Raw genomic sequence first — 12,329 nt, forward strand, 5'->3', positions numbered from 1 at the left:
GCCTGTTTAGCGCAGCCAGAGCCTTTCTCCTCTCCTGCGCTGCCGGAGTCTCCTGTCTGTCCAGCGCCACCAGTGCTCCCAGTCGGCCCAGCGCGTCCAGTGCGCCTCGCCTGTTCAGCGCAGCCAGAGCCTTTCTCCTCTCCTGCGCTGCCGGAGTCTCCTGTCTGCCCAGCGCCGCCAGTCGGCCCAGCGTCACCAGTCTGCCAGGATCCGCCAGAAGTGCCAGTCTACCAAGATCTTCTAGATCGGCCAGACAACCTTAATCATCCAGGTCCACCAGCCAGCCAGGATTTACCGGAGCCTACTACCTGCCTGAGTTTCCTCTCAGTACTGAGCTTCCTCTCAGTACTAGGCTCCCTCTCTGTACTAGGCTCCCTCTCTGTTCTGGGCTCCCTCTCAGTACCGAGCTCCCTCTCAGTACCGAGCTTCCTCTCAGTACCGAGCTTCCTCTCAGTACCGGGCTTCCCCTCAGTACCGGGCTTCCCCTCAGTACCGGGCTTCCCCTCAGTACCGGGCTGCTTCGGTTCCGGGCTGCCCCTCTGTCCCGGGCTGCCCCTCTATCCTGAGCTGCCCCTCTATCCTGAGTTGCCCCTCTATCCTGAGTTGCCCCTCTGTCCCGAGCTGCCCCTCTGTCCCGAGCTGCCCCTCGGTCCCGAGCTGCCCCTCGGTCCCGAGCTGCCCCTCAGTTATGTGGGGATCAGGGTGAGGACTATTAGGCCATGGTCGACGGAGAAGGTGGATTATCCTAGGACGCGTAGGGGAGGAACTAGGACATTTATGGAGTGGGGTCCACGTCCCGAGCCAGAACCGCCACCATGGACAGACGCCCACCCGGACCCTCCCTATGCTCTTGAGGTGCGTCCCGGAGTTCGCACCTTAGGGGGGGGTTCTGTCACGCCTTGGTCATTGTATCTTGTGGTTTTGTTATATGTTTGGGTAGGCCAGGGTGTGACATGGGTTTATATGTTGTATTTCGTATTAGGGTTTGTATTAATTGGGAGTGTGTTTATTAGGGGTGTGTCTAGTTAGGCTTGGCTGCCTGAGGCGATTCCTAATTGGAGTCAGCTGATTCTAGTTGTCTCGGATTGGGAACCGTATTTAGGTAGCCTGAGTGCGCGTTGTATTTCGTGGGTGATTGTACCTGTCTTAGTGTTAGTCACCAGATAGGCTGTAATTAGTTTCATTTGTTTGTTGTTTTCTTCTTCCGTTATTTCATGTACCGTATTAGCTTCATTAAAAGTCATGAGTAACCTACACGCTGCATTTCGGTCTGACTTTCTACAAACAACAGACGAGGATCATTACAAACACCTTCTCATTCAAGGGTTTTTCTTTATTTTTACTATTTTATACATTCTAGAATAATAACCAAAAACAAATATTTGAGATTCTTCAAAGTAGCCACCCTTTGCCTTGATGACAGCTTTATACACTCTTGGCATTCTCTCATCCAGCTTCACCTGGAATGCTTTTCCAACAGTCTTGAAGGAGTTCCCACATATGCTGAGCACTTGTTGGCTGCTTTTCTTTCATTCTGAGGTCCAACTCATCCCAAACCATCTCAATTTGTTTGAGGTCGGGGGATTGTGGAGGCCAAGTCATCTGATGCAGCACTCCATCACTCTCCTTCTTGGTAAAATAGCCCTTACACAGCCTGGAGGCGTGTTGGGTCATTGTCCTGTTGAAAAACAAATGAGAGTCCCACTAAGCCCAAACCAAATGGGATGGTGTATCGCTGCAGAATGCTGTGGTAGCCATGCTGGTTAAGTGTGCCTTGAATACTAAGTAAATCATAGACAGTGACACCAACAAAGCACCCCCACACCATAATACCACCTCCTTCATGCTTTACGATGGGAAATACACATGCAGAGATCATGCATTCACCCACACTGCGTCTCACAAAGACACGGTGGTTGGAACAAAAAATCTCCAATTTGGACAATAGACCAAAGGACAAATTTCCACCGGTCTAATGTCCATTGCTCTTGTTTCTTGGCCCAAGCAAGTCTCTTCTTCTTATTGGTGTCCTTTAGTAGTGGTTTCTTTGCAGCAGTTCGACCAGGAAGGCCTGATTCTCAGTCTCAGTCTCCTCTGAACAGTTGATGTTGAGATGTGTCTGTTACTTGAACTCCGTGAAGCATTTATTTGGGCTGCAGTTTCTGAGGCTGGTAACTCTAATGAACTTATCCTCTGCAGCAGAGGTGACTTAGGGTCTTTCGTTGCTGTGGCGGTCCTCATGAGAGCCAGTTTCATCATAGTGCTTGATGGTTATTGCGACTGCACTTGAAGAAACTTTCGAAGTTCTTGAAATGTTCTATATTGACTGACCTTCATGTCTTAAAGTAATGATACACTGTCGTTTCTCTTTGCTTATTTGAGCTGTTCTTGCCATAATATGGACAGGCCACCTCTGGCCTGCTCGCCTCCCTACCACTGAGGAAGTACAGTTCCCGCTCAGCCCAGTCAAAACTGTTCGCTGCTCTGGCCCCCCAATGGTGGAACAAACTCCCTCACGACGCCAGGACAGCGGAGTCAATCACCACCTTCTGGAGACACCTGAAAGCCCACCTCTTTAAGGAATACCTAGGATAGGATAAGTAATCCTTCTCACCCCCCCCCCTTTAAGATTTAGATGCACTATTGTAAAGTGACTGTTCTACTGGATGTCATAAGGTGAATGCACCAATTTGTAAGTCGCTCTGGATAAGAGCGTCTGCTAAATGACTTAAATGTAAATGTAAATGTGGTATTTTACCAAATAGGGCTATCTTGTATACCACCCCTACCTTGTCACAACACGACTGATTGGCTCAAACACATTAAGGAGGAAAGAAATTCCACAAATGAACTTTAAGGTGACACCTCTGTTAATTGAAATGCATTCCAGATGACTACCTCATGAAGCTGGTTGAGAGAATGCCAAGACTGTGTAAAGCTGTCATCAAGGCAAAGGGTGGCTATTTGAAGAATCTGAAATATGAAATAGATTTAGATTTGTTTAACAGTTTTTATGGTTACTATATGATTCCATATGTGCTATTTCATAGTTTTGATGTCTTCACTATTATTCTACAATGTATAAAATAGGGAAAAATGATTGGGTATTGTGTGTTGATTGATAAGTGGATTTTTAAAAAATAAATCATTTTAGAATAAGGCTGTAACGTAACAAAATGTGGAAAAAGTCAAGGGGTCTGAATACTTTCCGAATGCACTGTATATCTTTTTGTTTTTACTGCAACCGCCAACCACAGGAGGACTCAGGAGCCCGCTGTCAATGAGTGTAGACTGCCTGCTGCTGCTCTGCTAATCATCAGATGTGGGGAGGAGAAGGAGGTAGGGGGCCCATGTGGGTAACAGGGGGGCTCTGTCTTGATTGGTTAACTTCTTAATCAACTTTTTTTTAAAACTGCATAATAAATCAATATTACTGGACAATTGTGTGAGTCAGGTGCTGGGCCAAACCCCGTTGGAAGCCCAAGAGGCAAACCATTTTTTTACAATGTGCCTTGGCATAGATTTTTACAAGTGGACCTAAACCATGTCAGAAAAATGCACCCGACACCATAACATACTGTTTAGTTTTTATGCCTCGTAAAAAATACAAAATAGTCCCGTGGCTTTATGATTTCTTCCTCCAGCCCAGCTTTGAAGTCATTGTTTGACAATCAGATCAAAACATCATGACTGGTTGTGTTTATGCCACAATAAAAGGTCGTACATTTTTCAAGTTAAATTACAAATCTTTATGACTCGGCCCACAAAGATCATTTTAAATTGATTGGGATTCTATATTTAATTCTATGTTTAGGCCCATACATTTTTGGGGGACACGTGCAAATGCATGCACATATAGGAGGTCCCATACCGGGAAGAAATTAGTTCTACTTTCAGCCCTTACGGCAACTGATGCTTAAAAATACTCAACTTGATGTACTGTACCTGCGCCATTCAGCACCAAGGCTACCTACTCCCAAAGCTATTGCATGTACCTCTTTGGAGGCGTGTCTTATATTTCAGGGTTGAGAACATGCTGTCCTCTTATCTAAATCAAATCAAATGTATTTATATAGCCCTTCGTACATCAGCTGATATCTCAAAGTGCTGTACAGAAACCCAGCCTAAAACCCCAAACAGCAAGCAATGCAGGTGTAGAAGCACGGTGGCTAGGAAAAACTCCCTAGAAAGGCCAAAACCTAGGAAGAAACCTGGAGAGGAACCAGGCTATGTGGGTTGGCCAGTCCTCTTCTGGCTGTGCCGGGTGGAGATTATAACAGAACATGACCAAGATGTTAAAATGTTCATAAATGACCAGCATGGTTGAATAATAATAAGGCAGAACAGTTGAAACTGGAGCAGCAGCACGGCCAGGTGGACTGGGGACAGCAAGGAGTCATCATGTCAGGTAGGCCTGGGGCATGGTCCTAGGGCTCAGGTCCTCCGAGAGAGAGAAAGAAAGAGAGAAGGAGAGAATTAGAGAGCACACACTTAGATTCACACAGGACACCGAATAGGACAGGAGAAGTACTCCAGATATAACAAACTGACCCTAGCCCCCCGACACATAAACTACTGCAGCATAAATACTGGAGGCTGAGACAGGAGGGGTCAGGAGACACTGTGGCCACATCCGAGGACACCCCCGGACAGGGCCAAACAGGAAGGATATAACCCCACCCACTTTGCCAAAGCACAGCCCCCACACCACTAGAGGGATATCTTCAACCATCAACTTACCATCCTGAGACAAGACTGAGTATAGCCCACAAAGATCTCCGCCATGGCACAACCCAAGGGGGGGCGCCAACCCAGACAGGATGACCACATCAGTGAATCAACCCACTCAGGTTACGCACCCCTTCCAGGGATGGCATGAGAGAGCCCCAGTAAGCCAGTGACTCAGCCCCTGTAATAGGATTAGAGGCAGAGAATCCCAGTGGAAAGAGGGGAACCGGCCAGGCAGAGACAGCAAGGGCGGTTTGTTGCTCCAGAGCCTTTCCGTTCACCTTCCCACTCCTGGGCCAGACTACACTCAATCATATGACCCACTGAAGAGATGAGTCTTCAGTAAAGACTTAAAGGTTGAGACCGAGTTTGCGTCTCTGACATGGGTAGGCAGACCGTTCCATAAAAATGGAGCTCTATAGGAGAAAGCCCTGCCTCCAGATGTTTGCTTAGAAATTCTAGGAACAATCAGGAGGCCTGCGTTTTGTGACCGTAGCGTACGTGTATGTATGTACGGCAGGGCCAAATCAGAGAGATAGGTAGGAGCAACCCCATGTAATGCTTTGTAGGTTAGCAGTAAAACCTTGAAATCAGCTCTCGCTTTGACAGGAAGCCAGTGTAGAGAGGCTAGCACTGGAGTAATATGATCAAATGTTTTGGTTCTAGTCAGGATTCTGGCAGCCGTATTTAGCACCAACTGAAGTTTATTTAGTGCTTTATCCGGGTAGCCGGAAAGTAGAGCATTGCAGTAGTCTAACCTAGAAGTGACAAAAGCATGGATAAATTTTTCTGCATCATTTTTGGACAGAAAGTTTCTGATTTTTGCAATGTTACGTAGATGGAAAAAAGCTGTCCTTGAAATGGTCTTGATATGTTCTTCAAAAGAGAGATCAGGGTCCAGAGTAACGCCGAGGTCCTTCACAGTTTTATTTGAGATGACTGTACAACCATTCAGATTAATTGTCAGATTCAACAGAAGATCTCTTTGTTTCTTGGGACCTAGAACAAGCATCTCTGTTTTGACCGAGTTTAAAAGTAGAACGTTTGCAGCCATCCACTTCCTTATGTTTGAAACACATGCTTCTAGCAAGGGCAATTTTGGGGCTTCACCATGTTTAATTGAAATGTACAGCTGTGTGTCATCCGCATAGCAGTGAAAGTTAACATTATGTTTTCGAATAACATCCCCAAGAGGTAAAATATATAGTGAAAACAATAGTGGTCCTAAAACGGAACCTTGAGGAACACCGAAATTTACAGTTGATTTGTCAGAGGACAAACCATTCACAGAGACAAACTGATATCTTCCCGACAGATAAAATCTAAACCAGGCCAGAACTTGTCCGTGTAGACCAATTTGGGTTTCCAATCTCTCCAAAAGAATGTGGTGATCGATGGTATCAAAAGCAGTACTAAGGTCTAGGAGCACGAGGACAGATGCAGAGCCTCGGTCCGATGCCATTAAAATGTCATTTACCACCTTCACAAGTGCCGTCTCAGTGCTATGATGGGGTCTAAAGCATTTCGTATACATTGTTTGTCTTCAGGAAGGCAGTAAGTTGCTGCGCAACAGCCTTTTATAACATTTTTGAGAGGAATGGAAGATTCGATATAGGCCGATAGTTTTTTATATTTTCTGGGTCAAGGTTTGGCTTTTTCAAGAGAGGCTTTATTACTACCACTTTTAGTGAGTTTGGTACACATCCGGTGGATAGAGAGCCGTTTATTATGTTCAACATAGGAGGGGCAAGCACAGGAAGCAGCTCGTTCAGTAGTTTAGTTGGAATAGGGTCCAGTATGTAGCTTGAAGGTTTAGAGGCCGTGATTATTTTCCTCATTGTGTCAAGAGATATAGTACTAAAACACTTGAGCGTCTCTCTTGATCCTAGGTCCTGGGAGAGTTGTGCAGACTCAGGACAACTGAGCTTTGAAGGAATACGCAGATTTAAAGAGGAGTCCGTAATTTGCTTTCTAATAATCATAATCTTTTCCTCAAATAATTTATCACTGCTAAAGTGAAAGTCATCCTCTCTTGGGGAATGCTGCTTTTTAGTTAGCTTTGCGACAGTATCAAAAAGGAATTTCGGATTGTTCTTATTTTCCTCAATTAAGTTAGAAAAATAGGATGATCGAGCAGCAGTAAGGGCTCTTCGGTACTGCACGGTACTGTCTTTCCAAGCTAGTCGGAAGTAACCTGGTGTCCTAACCTGGTAAAATGAAGTCAATACACACCTCAGTTGAATATGCACTGAATGCCGCAGGGCTATTCCTGTAGGGTCGAAAACACTTCTGTTTTGCGCCCACTCTTTCTAATTAGGGACTAATTGAGACCTGGGACACCAGGTGAGTGCAATTAACTACCAAGTTCAAAAAAAAAAAAACATGTTTCGGCCCTCCAGGACCGGAATTGAACAGCCCACTAGTGTTTTATCGTCAATGTTTTAGCATACAGCAATTCCATCTTAAAGTCCTACTGTGAATTGACCCCTCACATATGCTTTGGAATTGGTCAATGGAAACTTGTACACAGATTACACATATCCTTTAATCACTAGGCTTTATAGTACAACAATGATGGGATAATCTCTCTCTCTTTTGCCATTATCAGGTCATCCATATGGTGTGGATCTGAAGAGCTTGTGGTCTGACTCCTTGCCTGTGAGACAAACACAATTGGAAGAAATAAGACATCTCAACACAGAGAACTGCATTAGTAGTGTCCACAAGTCAAGACATTGATTGTGAATGTAGCAATATGTCCCGCAATAGTATATCTGATATTGTACCAATTTATCCTGGTGTGTTTAAGTCACACTTGAAAAGCACACTCATAATAGAACCACACAGGAGCGGTGACTAAATGATTGGAGTTGGATGGGGTGGAATGGGTCCAAAGGGCTTGGTTGGTGGCACGTTGCCAACAGGAAGTACCATATATAACAACCATGGTAAACTCCTGCTAGTTTATCAAGAAACTCTAAATCTGAGGTGAACGTTCTTCCAATCGGTCTGACGCAGAATCCCGAGTTAAGGTCTGTCTGAAGATGATATCTGTTTCAATTGTCCTTTCAACAAAGTGTTTTCGCTTGACTCCCCTACGTAGATGTGGACAAACAAATCTAATGAGATTTGTGAATGTTTTTGCAATAATATTGTGATTGTTTTAATGGGGTAATGTTATAAAAGGTAAATGCTCAAATATGAGCTGGAGACAGATATGGGTGAAATTGATCATAGTCACAAGATCGTCTGATTCTATGGAGAAACAATTGGTTCGATACAAAAGCCTGCATACTGTATCCCTCAATCTAACGTAACAAACACTGAGTTTACCCAAATCCAACACTGAACATGATCATGCTGCCGACTGTTACAATGCTACTCCACTTGTCATAATCACCTTAACGGGACACTGATAATATCCGAATCTCCATTTATCAGTACAGTACAATAGTACACATATGTATGTATGGTCTGTTTAGTAGAGGAGCTAACAGAAGCTCCTCGCCCTCCTCCCTCTGGTGACTTTAGGGGAGGTGTCATATCCTCTAGCCACATCCCTTCCCTTGATGCTTGGGGCCACAGATGCCAAATGCCAATAAACCGATTAGCCTCTTAGCTGTAATCAGTTTCCTTCTGCACCTCCAGTTCTGAACTGACTTTAACAGTAGCCTTTCACAAAGGGCTTGGCCCCGAGCACTGACTGCTCATCAGACGTCGCGGGGAGACTGACCGTACTCTCGTCACTGTGTAGGACTTGGTCGTCTTAGCCACCCACCAGTAGGGCACATTTGAAAGATGTCTTTGTGAGCATAGTCGAGAGCAGAGAGGTGTAAGAAAGGTGACAGGTTGAACGCGCAGAGATTGGGTTTGCTGTGTGTATTTGTGGCCTTTGGTGTAATCTTTAGAGAGACACCCCGAAGAGGTTATTAATTAGTGTGAAAGTCGGAGGTCTCAAATAGAGACGGGCGTTTAAGATTGGTTGAACATTTTGGCCAGGTTTTACCTCAATGGGACAGCCTGGTGACATAAAGGTTGAATAGATACAAATATACGTTGCCATGCATTTGCAAAACAAAACAAGTGGGCGCCGGCTAAACAGGCGATATGCCAGTCTTGTCTGACATTATGATATCATCAAAGATGGCATTTTCTTGTCTCTGATGCGGACTATGTTATTAGGAGAGGCGTACAGAGCTTGAGTTGGGCACAGCGACCGGATTTCACGTGTTGACATTCGTTTCACATTGGCATAGAAGTCTGAATTGGTGTTAACCTTTAGTGTTAGTTAAACATTTTCAACTTCTGACCTCATCAGTGCAGTACTAGAGTTGCCAGGTTTCCATAGGATTGCATGGCTAACTCCCCCATTAGGCAGGATAGGCTATACCGTCCTTTCACTAAAGTAGAGATGGGGCGATACCAGTATTGCAATATTTAAAAACCTGCTGTATGTAAAATATTGTGCTATAGCTTGGAAAATAAATACTTGTGACTCTGGATGACACCATAATGATGTTTGTTTCCAACATTAGGACTGTTTTCCTAAATAAGTTAAATCCGCTCTGTGTTTTGTTTCCTTGCCAAGATACTAGATACTAACGAGTATCGTGAGACAGGTTTTGTCCCGACCATACGCTCAAGCCTACGCTCAAGCCGATCGTGACCAGGGGTACGTTGCCATGTAGGTTCCCATAAGATTGAATGTAAGACAGGATAGACTGTACTCTCCTTCACTCAAGCCAATCGTAACTGGGGGTACACTGCCAGGGATACTAGGGTTGCCAGATTCCAATAAGATAGTGAGAATAATCCCCCATAAAGCAGGATAGACTACTCTCCTTTCATTCAAGGTGATCGTAACTGGGGGTACAGTGCCAGGGATACTAGGGTTGCCAGATTCCAATAAGATAGTGAGAATAATCCCCCAAAAGGCAGGATAGTGCTGTACTCTCCTTTCATTCAAGCTGCTTTTGTACAGTCAGTGCCAGAGTCGCGATGTCCCCATAGGATTGAATGGCTTACTCCTTCATAAGGCAGGATAGGCTGTACCCTCCTTTCACTCAGTCTTCTTTGCAGAGCACAGGTCAGACTGGTACACAGCCAGTCGGCCGACACACAGCTGTGCCTTAAAGCTGGTCCCGTGTTGACATTAGCTTCTTAGCCCGCGGCACGTGCCCTAAACCTCTGTACATCTCTTATTTGGTTGTCCTTCTTCTGGCAATCTACCTTGGTGCACACCTGTTCTGATCTAAATCTGTTCCCTCCCTCCTGCTTTTGCTCCCTGTGCCATCTGTGGGTTGACCCATTCACTGCGTCTCTCACTTTCTACCCTCCTCTAGCTAGTCTCCTTTTATAGCAATTCAGTGTGTTTCTCTTACTCCCCTTTCTCTGTTATTTCCTGCTCTTTCATGCACCTTCTGTCTCCTGACTTGTTTTTTTCCCGCCTCTCTCTCTCCATCTCTGTCATCCTTTTTTAAACGATTCAACTTCATTCCAGTTACAGACATATTAGTAAGTAGTCCTTTGTGTCTGGCTCTGTTGCGTAGAAATACCGGTTCAGCTTACAGTCTTAACATAACTGGCATGGATATGGGTGGGTGCCCATGGAAGTAAAGGAAGCTAACCCCTATGACAAACAACCCAGTCTCTGGATGCGTCTGAAATGGCATCCTATTCCCTGTGTAGTGCACTCCTTTTGACCCGGGCTCTGTTCAAAAGTAGGGCACTAGACAGGGGGGGGGGGGGGGATTTCGGATGCAACCTTTGTGTTTTGCCGTTGCGCTGGACGGCTGACCACTTCAAAGAGCAGAACGGGACTGATTCCACTCTTCATGTGTCGTTGTTGATCAATGCGTATCTAGCTATGTGATCACTTTGTAGTGTGCTTTCCACTGGCTCAATCACTCTTTATCTGATCAGTGATACCGAGCTTAAGGTGTTGTTTTGCTCTGACTGTGATTCCACGTAAACCATAGGCGCCCATAAAACTGTTTGGCCATTGACCTCTAAGGGGTGTGTTCTTTCCATTGGTTGATTGCAAAGGAAGTGATATCAGTGCAAAGTGGTTTCTTGTGTCAATATTGATTAGGAACTTATGTTTTTGTCCATATCTGCGGAGGCAGAACGGATTTGTCCTTGAATTAGTATAGGAGCTCTTGGTAACACTTTTCTTGATCCTTCCACTGTTATTAGCATGATATTACATAAGTGACATAATTTTATGTCAATATAAGATTGCCAGATTGCTTGCAGTGCTGTTTTTATGCACAATAACAATGGCTAGGCTGGGGTGGAGTGTGTGGGGGGTCTCGGATGGTTGAGGGGCATCACTTGGGGAACTGTGTGTGTGTGTGGGGGGAGGGGGGGGGGGTGGCTGACGGATCGCTGGTTCAGGTCCCCGTTTTTGATCTTGTGGGGGATCTGTCGACGTGCCCTTGAGCAGGGCGTTGACCCTGGTTGCTTCTGTGTGTCGCTCTGGATGGGAGTCTGTTAATTGACTAATGTGATGTAGTTGTTGAGCGGCTTCACTGCGAGTATATTGGATGTTTTAAATATTGGATGAAAAAACAAAACAATGGCTAGGTTGGCATAGTCATGACTGTGTCAAATTAGTCAGCTAATTATGACTGCTTAGTGCTTATATGGTATCTGTTATGTCATGCCTTTGCAAAAACGTCAGGTTTGAGATAGATGTTGTGAGGGAAATGAGAGGATGAGAGGAAGGAAAAGAGAAGGGGGAGACGGTGAAAGTTGTGTCCCAGCCGCCCCTTGCCTGCCGCACTCGACCAGAAGGAAGCTGTCTGCGGGTGAAACATTTATGAAGGGGAGGTTAATATTTGATTTGGAGAGGCCACTTGCGTGCCATGGTAGCAACAGGGAGGGGGCACTGGGTGGATGAAGTGATGATGATGGTGGTGATGAAGGCTAGACTTCAGGGGTGTGTTTTTCTCTATACTAAGTTGTTATATGTCAATAAAGCATACCTGGCATACATCTGATATATTGTTTTGACACGTATCAGTTGATGTGAAATAAGCAGTCTGTACTTTGGGATAACTTTATTTGAACTCCGTCAATACAGTCCATTAATTGGAAAACATGAAAACAATGGGCATCTCTCCAGTTTGTACGTTCGCAGTTCATGTGTAAACATTCATCAAGTGTATTTGCATTGAGAATTGAGGAACTATTGTGTTTGCATTATTTTACTGTGCATGTGAGGATTGTGCAGTGCTAATACACTAAAGAGTAAATCGAGAGGCCCTGCTGAAAACCCAGCTTGACATCAATTCATATATCACTTTCCCTCTCAGACACCTCCCCTCTCTCCACACAAACAGCAACAGTCCACACAAACATCAACAGTCGTTTTACAATCTCAGTCTGTGTGTACAGTGTCAGTGTTGCATTCCTCTCCCTCTAGAAGGGGGTGTGGCTCAGGCTGCACCAATATTATGTGTGCAGGGAGACAACAGTCATGGCCTTAGCTTGGAACGTACCATCTTACTCTTCTTCACGGGGGTGCAGGGACTAAGTGCATTCTCTTGCTAAACCAGATTATAATTGGACTTGAGTTTTATATTAAAGCCTTGCATTTC

The 12,329-nt window shown here is 45.0% G+C and overlaps 1 protein-coding gene across 7 annotated transcripts in view; it reads left to right on the top strand.

Annotated features, from left to right (window-relative positions):
* The window catches only part of LOC124015331 (trafficking kinesin-binding protein 1-like), a 46,272-nt gene that overhangs the window by 17,392 nt on the left and 16,551 nt on the right, over positions 1 to 12,329 (top strand). The gene's annotated exons all lie outside the window — the stretch shown is intronic.

This window comes from Oncorhynchus gorbuscha, linkage group LG26 (assembly GCF_021184085.1).
Source record: "Oncorhynchus gorbuscha isolate QuinsamMale2020 ecotype Even-year linkage group LG26, OgorEven_v1.0, whole genome shotgun sequence".
NCBI lineage: Eukaryota > Metazoa > Chordata > Actinopteri > Salmoniformes > Salmonidae > Oncorhynchus > Oncorhynchus gorbuscha.